General features: G+C 33.9%; 1 protein-coding gene and 1 long non-coding RNA gene across 16 annotated transcripts in view; one reads left to right on the top strand and one right to left on the bottom strand.

The window, feature by feature from the left end:
- LOC144293950 (uncharacterized) overlaps nt 1-3777 on the top strand; it is a 248271-nt gene extending 244494 nt beyond the window's left edge. Inside the window, exon 4 of the long non-coding RNA XR_013361300.1 lies at nt 3132-3777. This is a non-coding gene — a long non-coding RNA (uncharacterized LOC144293950). The remainder of the gene's footprint in view (nt 1-3131) is intronic.
- Nucleotides 1-13024, bottom strand: part of TBC1D5 (TBC1 domain family member 5) — a 544964-nt gene that overhangs the window by 386663 nt on the left and 145277 nt on the right. The window lies entirely within an intron of this gene.

Here is a 13024-nt window from a genome sequence, read left to right on the forward strand (position 1 = left end):
AGAATACTGATGATCTCTATCTGCATCTGAGGATATTCTTTCAATTTCAAAAAATATCACAGATCTGCTCTACACTCACAGACATAAATAAGTAAATGTACTTTCAGTCTTCACTAACTGACAAAATACACTAATACATAAAAGTATGTGTGGTCACGGATGCCTTGTCATTCCCCTAAAGTTTCACAAAGATTTGTAGCCACAAACTGGCAAATATCTACAGAAAAATAAAAACAAGGACACTCCCTCAACAGTCCTTTGAAATGAGTATTTATTTTCATATTTTTCTATATCATGCAAAGATTAGCAAATAAAGGCCAATCAGTAAATATTACCAAGAAATAAAACTCTGTCCTATAGGATTTGATGGATATACAAAACCTGGCTGATTGATATTTAAGTAGCCAGGTTCTTTTCAGATATTAAATCATTCAACTGGAAGATAACAGAAGTTCCTCCATAATGCAGGCTAGAAAAGTCTATTCAATTTTATTTAAAATCTGTATGCTGTAAAAGTACATGCCATGGAATTTACTAGGATGACAACTATACGGATATGAAATTCATGACATATTGATTCAACATATTGAACTGGTTTTTAAAACTAATTTATATAAATGATTATAATAGTCTATATTATGTTTAGCCCTTGAGGCATATGGTAGTAAATTTGAATTTAATTTTAAGTAAATTTACATAAATATAAAAAGTTCAGTAATTTTTATCCACCCTGCATATTGAAACAGAACAAATAAACAAGAGGATTGTACTTCAGAAATGCACTTAAAGCTGAAGTTCAAATAAACCAGAAATCTAAGTTTACTTCCTAAAAACAAACCAAAGAATGACTTTTATAAGAAAATAAAGTCATAAACTACTACTGAATATTATGCAGTAAATATTTACATATTTATAAGTATAATCCATAACCACATATTTAGCAGTAAATATGATTTATATTTACTGTATATTCTCAAAAAAATCATTGACTCAAAAACCCCCACACTGACATACGGTATTCAGGTAGAACTACCAATGAAGACAGGAATACAGTAACTCCACTCCAGAGAATTTATGCACTTTTCACAAAATAAAAATATTTTTATTTTTTTTAAGATTTTTGTTTGTTTGTTTATTTTAGAGAGTGTGTGAGAGAGAAAGCATGAGCAGCGGAAGGAGCAAAGGGAGAGGGACAAGCAGACTCCACGCTGAGCCTGAGACTCAATCTCACAACTCTGAGATCATGACCTGAGCTGAAATCCAGAGTCAGCAGTTTAAACAACTGAGCCACCCAGCTGCCCAAAAAGAAAATACTTTTACAGACAATAAAGTTTTCCTTGGTAGTTACTAAAATGTCAGAGATCCCACCCTTTGTGAAGGATGATTGTACATTCCCATCAGTAAGGGGTCAAGTTCTGATTAACTTAGAGATGGAGATAAAAACACAGGCTCTGAGCATAGAGCAGATATTGCGTGAAATTAAGCAGTCTTGATAATAAGAAATCACACTTTGAAGTCACCCCATCCTTGTTCCAACAACTGGCTCATATATCTAGAAATTCTAACTATATTAAGCAAAAAACAAAGTATAATCCCTAAATTTGTTACAGTTTCAGTATTATCAGAGACATTTTTGAATGCCTATCATTTGCAGTTGCTTTACAGATTATTTTTCTAATTCCCAAAACAATCTACAAAGTATATGTTATGCCCATTTTACAGAGAGGAAACTAGTGCAGAGTTTAACTATCTTGTTTAAGGTGACACAACTAGTACTCAGATCTCTAATAACAAACATTGTTGTGTTTATGACACACTTTATTCTGATAAATTTCGAACATTCAGAAAAGCTGCAAAAATGTTAGAGTGAACATTCTTTTTTTTTTTAAGACTTTATTTATTCATGAGAGACACAGAGAGAGAGAGAGAGAGGCAGAGACACAGGCAGAGGGAGAAGCAGGCTCTATGCAGGGAGCCCGACGTGGGACTCGATCCCGGGTCTCCAGAATCATGCCCTGGGCTGAAGGCGGTGCTAAACCGCTGAGCCACCCAGGGATCCCAAAGTGAACATTCTTTACCCACCAACTAGCTCCTATAATGGACATTTTATTACACTTGTTTTATCATAGACTCCTCCAACTATCCATTAGACTACCATTTTTTTATGCATTTCAAATTTGCAAATGCTATATTATTTTTTCAGCATTATAAATATTTTCAAATACACAGAAAAGTTGAAAGAATTTTACAGTGAATATCTACCTAGAATCTGCAATTACATTTTTGTATGCTTGATTTATATATCATTTCGTCCAACCTTCTAAAAATCAATTTTACTATTTTAATTATCTGAATTCTTTGTTGCAACTCCCAGTTTCCTCCAACAAAAGGAGAGCTACTGAAAAGTTTTTATGTATTTAATACTGTTATCTTACCTTTATTACTTTCAGTTCAAGAAATGTTTGGCAATACATGCTTTGAATGTTTTTTCACTTCTCTAATTTTTCTATCAAGTATAAAGACACAAACTCTTTAGGAGAACTCATTTGCTTCTCTTTTGAGAAAAAAAAATACTGAAATATATTCTTAAGCTATAAGAGAAATTGAAAAACTAACCCATTTAAAAGTTCTTAGCGGGGAAAACTCCAAAACTATGTTCCCTGATAAATGAATAGACTTATTCAATCAAGAAACTTGATATACGAGTGGCTCAGAAACTTTACTTTGGAGGAAAGTTACACTACTAAAATTAAATTATAATATCTTTACACTTTTTGATGGTATTTGTGGTTGTGATTCTACAATGTATACATATAATTGTCATTTTCTGCTATTAAATTTTATTCACAATTCACATGATAGGATATCAAAGTATCAGAATTTCTTGGAGTTTGGTTATTAATCTTAAACTAATATACCACTTTATCATCACAATTCCCTAACTCCCTCACTCAGTACAAGTGCTTTCAAACTCACTGAAATATCTAGTTCTTGGACTTCATTTAACTTCAATCCCTTATTCTCCCTTCTAGTTTCGCTTCCTTCCCAATCAATCCTAGATTGTATGAGCTACAACTATCTCAACTAATGTCTTACCAATATATTTTCCTTTTTTGTTCTGCATCTATCAGCTGTTATCTTTCCTGAAATCGTTCCAACACTTGCTCAATCTCAGTCACCTTTTCTGACTCTACAGTCAATTTGCTGACAGTGGGGGTGCACCACTCAGAGAGAAACTGCTGTGAGGAGTGCAACTCACTGATAATTTCCAGCTGTCATACCTTCAGGATTTCCAGCAGTGTTCAAGCCAAGGCCATACTCACCCTAGTCAGAGAAAAATGCTACAGGAAGTCCATTCCTGCCCAACACAAAGCATCTCTAATAGGCAAAAATTTTCCCTGTCCATCCCAAACTGGATGTTAATTTAACTGCCATTCTCTGTCCTGTAAACTCCAAGTTCCTATGGAAAACAATCATACTTTAAAACTTGGTTGCTCCAACATCTAGAATACTTTTTGCCACCACTGGTAACTAAGCAAAAAGTAATGTGGAAAGGAGAAGCAAGAAAGCAAAAAAAGAAAGAAAAGCAAGGCAGCCTTAGTACTTCCATAAATTTGTGAATTATTTTACAAAATAAATGTAACTTATACTTGCTGGTTCTCACTTTTATTTTTATCTCTGTGATGGTTAATATTATATGTGAACTTGATGGGGGCTAATGGATACTAAGATGGCTGGTATAATTTTATTTCTGGGGTGTCTGGGAGAGTGTCTCCAAGAGATTAGCATTTGAATCAGACTGAGTAAAGAAGATACCCTCACCAAGATGGGTGGGCATCATTCAATACGGTGAAGGCCTGAATAAAACAAAAAAGTGGAAGAAGGGCAAATGTACTGTCTCAGCTTCTGATATCTAGACTCAGACCAGGATTTGATGATCTCCCTTTGTCACCCCAACTTTCAGGGCTTCGGACTCAGAATGAATTGCACAAGCTTCCCTGATTCTTCAATTTGCAGAGGGCATATTGTGGGACTTAGTTTCTACAACTACATGAGCCAGTATCTGTTTTATATGTGTATCTCCTATCGGATCTGTTTCTCTAGAGAACTCTACTACAACCCAGAGTACAGGGTACCAGACCCCTATAAGCTGTCCCACAGAATATTTCAAGGAGTCATCCTGAAGTATCTCATATGTATTCATGAGCAAGACCAATCAGCTAGCAGTCACCTACCATGGCATATCTATCATCTCACCCCTCTATGCGGTATCTGAAGTCAGCTGGCTCCATTCCCTCCAAACTAAGTTTGGGTGGGCCTCATCTGTTCCCCCCATCCAGGTATTGCCTCTGCTCTGTACTATTGATTATCAGTCGCCACTGCCACTGACAGAGACAGAGACTACTGCAGCTTCTTCTGCACTCTACCAGAGCCCTGCATCCCCTCTGCTCTAATTACTGCTCTGTCAAGCAATACTGCTGTTATCCATGGTGCTCTACACCTTTCTAGCACTGCTAACACAACGCAGTCTGTAAAATACCAATTACTCTGCAGATTGTGGCAATGGAGGAGAAAGAATGCCTTTCTATTGATCTCTGAGCTTAGAGAGTATACAAAAGCAATGTTGCTTGTCCCCAAGCATCTTACAGTATTTCTCCTTATCCTCCTGTTCTAATTATTCTTTTTCTTACAGCCCACCCACTTTTCTGTCTCCACAGGTCTCTGATACAAGGCCTAAGAGATCTTGACCAGGAAAACAAAACAGACTCAAGGTTAAATTCAGAAATGCTGCCTCTCTAACAACTAATACTGTATCACACAGTCTGGCTTTTTATTCTTTAACTTCCCTTCAAAAAAATTTTTTTTTCACTTCTTTTCCTACAAAGACCATAAGCAGACCAACCATTCTTTCTGGTCGCCACATCTCAGATATGGCTGAACCCCTATAGTAGACACAATTGAGGGCTGCATTGGGAATATTCTACTCAGAAAGAATCTTAAGCACTGAAACAAACAAATAACAAGCAGAACTATTTAAACATGGAATATCCTTTCTTGCTCCATGTTTCTCATATTTAATATACTCCATTAAAAATTTTACATTAAAATTTCTGAATTATAAGTGCCACTCAAAGCAGCGTTCCCACTCAGAAATAAAAGCCTCCCTTTTGGGAAATAGTTCACAAATTAACATTTTTATCTGAATTTTAGTGTGATTATGCCAAAAGTGTATTACCACCTACCTATAGCACTTCCAGCAGTGGAAGGCATTCTGCCTCTATCAACATTCCAAAGGGCATTTCCAGATAAACATCAAGGTAAGAAAGGGATGGCTAGAGAGAAGGAGGGTAAGTAAAAATCCTCCGGGTTAGGAATTACCAGTAAATTTATCCCTACAATAGGAGGATTCCTTCTTATGCCTTGAGAACATAGGAAAGAACAATAGTTTTTCTTGCAAATTCCACACTCAATTCAGAATCTAATTTAGAGGGTAGTATGTCCCAACAAAGTATGAATATAAATGAGACAAAGAATGGACTAGAGGAAAAAGGGACTAATTCAAATTCTCTGAAAATAAAAGTAAATTTTAAGCAAAATGTGCAATAAATATCAACGTTACTGGTAGTTCAATTCTATTAAAAAAAAGATATACATTTAAAAATTAAATTCCTGGCTTTATAAACACGATGAATAAGCAAATGCTTTAGGTTAATATATTTTTCCCATCAAGCAACTTATATGAGAAAATTTTCCTCAAAGCTCCACTACTAACAAATTCCAAAGTGTTTATTCACTTAAAATAGAACTCTTTATTTTTTCTCATTTATTTTGATACTTTTACTCATCTCATAAATTGCGTATTTCTTAGATTTTTAACAACCTATCCTCCTAGAATTTTTATATTTTGGTGAAGAAAAAGGAAACCTATATGTGTTTAAAACTGTATGATTTTAAAATTGTTCTCTACAACAAACACATCTCAACCTTGGGGGAAAAAAAAAAAAAAAGGCCCAGGTGGATGAGGAGGAAGAGCTTTTAAAGGCAGGGAGGATATGAAAATGGACAGAGATTGAGGCAGTATGCTGTAGATTTCAGGTAATTTTTAAGTACCTGATAATTTTAATCTAAAAAGTCTCAATTTAATTTTAAGAATATATTTTTTAAATAGCACACTTTACCTTAAGAGAATCTTCAGGGTGGCATTTTTGAAACATGCAAGGACAAGAGAAAAAAAAAAGTCTCTCCTTATGTTGCATTTACTCAATTTGTGAACTCTTACTGCAGGTGGTCCTTGAGACAGTATCATAAAAGATGTCTAAAACAAAATGGGTAAGTATGACCATTTATTTAAAATTCAGGCAGTTTTTCAAAACTCTATTTCTATTCAGAGTGTCCAATTATCTACAAGATATATACAGGCTGCAGTACAAGCTATTATGATTGATTGATTTTTTTTAAACAAAAATACTAGAACATATATACACAAAATGAATCGTATCTCCCTGCAAAGTATCCATTTGGGGCAGCTATACATCAATTCCACTGAAGAAAATTCAAAAAGAGGCATTCCTAAAATACTTTGATTAATGGATTATGTATACATCTTCCCAAGGGGACTACTTCAAAGGGAATAACACACATTTGAATAAATAGGCTCTGATATATTTGTTAAAAAATTCGACTCACTAATTTATTGTCACATGTAATATAGAAAACTGTAAAAGACGTAAGGTTCTCTGAACAAATAAAAATTTTTTTAAAGATTTTATTTATTTATTCATGAGAGACACAGAGACAGAGAGAGAGAGGCAGAGACACAGGCAGAGGGAGAAGCAGACTCCACACAGGGAGCCCAATGTGGGACTCGATCCCGGGACTCCAGGATCAGGCCCTGAAAAGGCAGATGCTTAACCACTGAGCCACCCAGGTGTCCCACAAATAAATTTTCATTTGAAATTTGCACATTCAAAATAAATCTTTCCTTGCTACCTAACAGTAAGGAAATGGAAAGTGGTGTGTTATGAAGTATTATAAAGCCAAGTAAGGATGAAAGGCCATTATATTCACCTTTTGAGAATTAAGTGACTATTGAGGACAAAGAAAAATACCTTAACATCTACAGCAAACATTCTGTAACAAATAGCAAAATCACCAAGGTCTCTGAAGTCTGCACTTATAAATTTCTCACATTTTACAAAGCTTTACTTCATCTTTTACTTCTAGTTGTGGTAGATGCAGAAGTGGTTCCAACTAATTACCAATAATTCATTAAAAATGCAACTTATCTTGAAATACTACTACTGGAAAAGCAAACTACTATCAATTACAATTTAGCACTTACAGGACAGTAATTTTTACTCTAATCCATGCAGTGTTTTGAAATAGGAATAATTAAAAACTAACTTACAACTTGTAATTAGCAAATCTACGCACCTATAGAAACATCCACACGTTTTAAAATATATATACTTTAATTCATCTTAATCTTAAAAACTCTTCCCAAAGTTTTTATTAAGAAAAAATTTAATACAAGGCATTTAATTTTACCTTCTTCTGTTTGTTATGAAAATGGTACAAAACAAATACTTTGACCATAAACCTTGGGTATTCAATGCTTTCAATCAAACCACTGCAATTAATATGAAATTCTAAATACAGAATATAATGCCACATAAATAGTATAACAGCCAAGTCCTGTCTGAGAAGCCATATGTTTTTTCCCATTGTTCAAAAAAAGGAGATGACTTCCCGTCACTTATGTTTCTGATTAGCAAGGTGATTTATGCCACAATCACTAAAAATGCCAGCAAGTGAATGAGAAAATGCATAGTGACTGCACCAGATGTGCACAATAAACAGGAATCCCATTGTAATCTCTGGTACTTAGTTTATATGAAGGTAATGTAGGAAACACTCTTGGATATGGCAAAGTCACTCTTTTTTTACATTTGACTATAAATGATATGAAATAAATTGTGTGTTTTATACTTTATGGCATGCATACATTGATAAATTAGGTACCGTTTTGTATCCCGACTTATCTACAAGACAAACCTGGCTAAGATCATGGGGATTAATTGCTTCAGAAGTGTGAAATGCAGCTTTTCCATTCTTTTCTGCACACTCAGTGAAGAAACAATGATTAATCACTGTTTAACTATTCTCTGGAGGATCTACAAGATTGCCAAAGCAGGACTTATCCTCATAAATCCAAAATATACAGGTTTAGATTTGTTGCCAACAACTGAAAGAACATGAACTTAAACCCATTTGTTATCAGATTAAAATAATGTCAAGGTTTTAGAACCCCACTGGTACACAGTTCACTTTTAATCGGTAACAACAATAGGAAATTAGATTAACATATAAGATATCAAAAGCACATATATTTTATAAAAGTAACAATGAAAGTATTTTTTAAAAATTATAAAATATCCTGTCTAATAATATCAAACAACATACTTTTGAACTTGAGCTGATAATCTCCCTTAGCTACAGAAATACTTCAACTGCTCTGTGCTATTTATAAAAATTAAAATATATGCTATCAGATGAAAAACACTTTTAAATGGTTATCTCATGTGGAAAATGGCTACCTATTCAAGAAATTTTATTCCAGACAGCTACACCTGAATGACAATTATGTGGATAAAATTATTTAGTTCCAATAGAACTAAAATATATTTATAAGTCTTTGTAAGACTGAAAGTGTTAAACTCCAAACTTTAAGCTTATACTATAAATGATCCAAAAATAAGTAACATTTTGAACAGAAGTACATAAGAAGAGAGGTTTCAAATACATTCCAAGTAATTTAGGCTTTCAAAATATCCAGCCAATATTTCACTACACACTGAAAAAATTAAGTAACTCTCAAGTTGAGGTAAAATTAGTTCATGTCATTTATAAAATTTTGAACACATATTTCTAATAGCTAAAACTTTATTCTGTCTCAACGGTAAATGTTAGTTTCATAATGGTCAAATAATTACAAATTAAAGATGTCTTTAAAATCCTCTTTAAATGAGTTAGCTGTTCACACACTACAAAGTATTTGTAAATGGGAATAACCTAAAGTAAAAACTTCACATTTCTATATAAAGTAGAAATATAATCACCCATCAATTATAAAGGATCCATTGTCTATTTGTCTGACTATGTGTTCATATAACTTCCCCCTTCCAATTCATGATCCTTCTTTCAGGCCTACTAGGTACCACAAAAGACTAGTAGAACCGCAAGTAAGAGGAGATGAAACAATTGATCAATTTTACTGTCCATTAAAACTTTGTAAAGTGAGTAAAAGAGAATATGAAACAGATTCTTTATTTTCCACACTTCATTTTTATCTAGAGTTAGCCATTTCCCCATGATTGAAAGGTAGAGTTATATACAGTGCATATATATGAAAATCCTACAAAAATTCACAAGTTTTGGGAGAAAACACTGATTTTCCTTACAGCATCCAATTTAAAAAGAAACATCTTAAAATGGCATATTTATTTAAGAGTTAGCTGACTACCTGCCACAGAATAAACAGTTAATAAATATCTGTTGATCAAATGAATAGACAAATTCAGATTGGTTCTACTTTCAAAGCTGATGACATTTTAGAGTCTATTAACAGAGAATTACCCTTTGACCCTCTCCTTACATTCCCAAACATCTTCTCCACTTAGTTTTTTAATTTAATGAGTAGTATTTAAGAACCATCCTTATGTGTTACTCAAAATATACCAGTAGCATAAAACCACACAGATATAATGGTTCATCTTATTTAACTTAGAAAAACTATTAGGATGAAATTAGAGGTTTGAGGATGGACATCAATATTAGCTTGCAAAGGAACACAAGTGTGTCAGAATGATATAGTTGGGATTTCTGCACTAAGATTTTTGCATAAAGGTTTGTGCTTATCAAGGGAAAGTCATTGCAAATGGTTTATGTCAGTAACCTAAATATGGAAACCAAGTCCCAGATAACAAAATGGCCACCCACTGGTCAAATGAATATGACGTCCAGGGAAGAAACACATTAAATGATGTTAAATGATAAAGTTATATAAGAGGGAATCAGGTAAGAATATGATGAAGAAATGGTCAATGACACATAAACTATTCACCTGTGAAAAGAATTCCCTTTAGACTCTTCTCAGGGTCAGCCCATGAAGTACTCTCACCACAAACTAATAGATGTATTTCACATATTAGACAATGATGTGACATGGGTACATCAAAAGAAAATGAGAGAACTTTTATTCTTGCCTAAAAGGTAATACAATAAGTTAGAACCTGCATTTTAGACAAAATCAAAATAAAGTTTCAAGAAGCACAAGTCATCTTATTTCTATTATATCCACAATAGGTGCTCCCAAAGAGACAGTACTAAGAAAATTGACAATATACCAAATATCCTCTCAGTAAATGTGTCCTAAGTGCACAAGCGGACTTAGGAATAGATAGGTGATATTACTCAAAATGTTTTCCAGCTCAGTGACCAAGAAACCTGTGCCAGGTTTTAGGGAAATATAGGGCCTGTAGCACCTAGGTGCTATGGGGAATCCTAAGCACAAGGTTGATCAGTTTTTTTTAATTTTATAACTGCTCCTGTCACACCTGTTATCCTTACTAAATAAAGCTCACCACTAACTGAACACAGCAAAGAAAATGCTTAAATCATGTCAAAAGACACCATGTTCAATACCCACAGTCAGAGGGGTAGTTTCATTGCTAGAAAGCTTGGAACTTGAAAAAAAAAATGGGTAGGAATAACAATATTATGCGACTGAGAAACACACGAATAGTGATCACAAAAGTCACACTATACCATAAGGAAAACACTAAAACACTAATGCTATTACTGTATCCCATATTCATCGACTACACTCCTAGGCTGCAGTGACTAGGAGAAATATAAGTCAAGTCAAATATAGTCAACAGACCATTAGCATTCATAGATTTTTCCATTCATGGTTGGTTCAAACAACCTAGGACATGAAGCAATTTATCACTTTCTGATAAGTACATTTGAACCATGAGCTGCCTAAGGCTAGTATGAGAAAGGAGTCAAGGGCTTTGCTTCTGATCTTAATGTAGCATTTTATATATTTTTTTAATGTAGCATTTTAATGTTACCTTTTCTGAGAGGCTTTCCCTGACCATCCTATTTAAAATTTCCATCCCTCTCCCTATTCACTGATCTCTCTACCCTCCACACCCTGCTTTATTTGCCTTCACAGCACAATCTAACCTACTCTATACTTAATGTATTTATTTATCTTGCTTCTTTGGACTTCTCTAGCTTAAAACTCAAACTTAATGAAATTAAGAATTTCTATTTTGTTTTCACTGTGATATCACCTAGAATTTTCAGTAAGTGAGACTGGCTTCAAATTTCTCATTAGGAATAAGGACAGTAGAAAAAAATTGAGCAAAATCTTCAAAGTTTTGAGAAACATTATCTTAAATCTAGAAATATATACCCCCCCCAAAAAATAAATATATATATATATACCCAGATCAACCAACTGTAAGAAAAAGAACATTTTCTTTAAAAAAAAAAAAAATTCTAAGATGAACAACTCAGAAAATATAACTTTCACCATTTAACCTTCTGAAAATTTATTTAAAGGAAACTACGAAAAAAGATAACAATGAGATCCAAGCAATACCAGAACTAATCCAGTAATATAATGAAAGAAATCTGAGAATGACACTTCAGCAAAAGACCAAGGAAGCTCTGGTTCACTGGTTCATATTAAAATAGAAAGTCCAGGATAAGTAAGATATTTCTTCAAAAAGAAAGCAGATAAACATACAAAAAAAATATTTTATGATTAGGAACCTGGAAGTATAAATGTAGTGTGTGACCCATAATAATAGAGACAGTTCTCCTATGAGAATTAAGCAAAAAAAAAAAAAAAAAAGGTAAAACTGTGGTAAAAAAATATAGGACATACACACACACAGCATAGCAGAAATCTGAAATAAAATATAGTATGATTTTGAGAAATTGAAGTAATAAATCTTTTGTTCTGGAAAATAATGTCCATGTGTCAGTTAATGCAGGAAGGAAAACAGAAGTGATACTTCAAATTGATGTATAATTTCTAAATAAGAAATACCGGATATAATCATTTCTCTATGATGTTACTTGGTTCAAAGGCATTCATAATGACCATAAGACAAGATATAATGATCAAAAAAAAGGGGAAAATAAGAAATACTGGATATGTTGGCAAGATGTAAAAAAACAAAACAAAACAAAACAAAAAACAACCACATACATTGCTTGTGGGAATACCAACTGCTGAGGCTGTTGTAAACAATTTACTGGTCCCTCAAAAATTTAAAAGAATTATGATATGACACAGCATTTTTTTTTTAATTTTTATTTATTTATGATAGTCACACAGAGAGAGAGAGAGAGGCAGGCAGAGACATAGGCAGAGGGAGAAGCAGGCTCCATGTACCAGGAGCCCGATGTGGGATTCGATCCCAGGTCTCTAGGATCGCGCCCTGGGCCAAAGGCAGGCGCTAAACCGCTGCGCCACCCAGGGATCCCTGCCTAGTACACATCTAAAGAAACTGAAAACAGGTACTCAAATAAAGATATGTACATAAAAACTCATAGAAGCACTATTCACAATACCAAAAGGTGAAAGCAAACCAAGTATTCGTATATATGATGGAGTATTATTTGGCTATGGAAAGTAACGAAGTACTCATACACTTGATGAACCTTGAAATGATGAACCTTGAAAACATTACACCAAGTGAAAACAGTCACACTTAAAGGTCACACATCATATGATTTCATTTATATGAAATATTCATAATAAAGTCATAGAGCCAGATTGAAGGTTGACAGAGGTTGGGGGAGGGCAGAAGGAGGAGAAACAGTTAAAAGGGTATTTTACTTTGGAGTGATGGAAACACGTGGGACTACAGAGAAGTGGAGGTCGTGCACCATTGGAGTGTGCTAATGCTGTTTCCTCAATTTGATGTCATATGAATTTCACCTC

Source organism: Canis aureus, chromosome 22 (assembly GCF_053574225.1).
Source record: "Canis aureus isolate CA01 chromosome 22, VMU_Caureus_v.1.0, whole genome shotgun sequence".
Taxonomy (NCBI): Eukaryota; Metazoa; Chordata; class Mammalia; order Carnivora; family Canidae; genus Canis; species Canis aureus.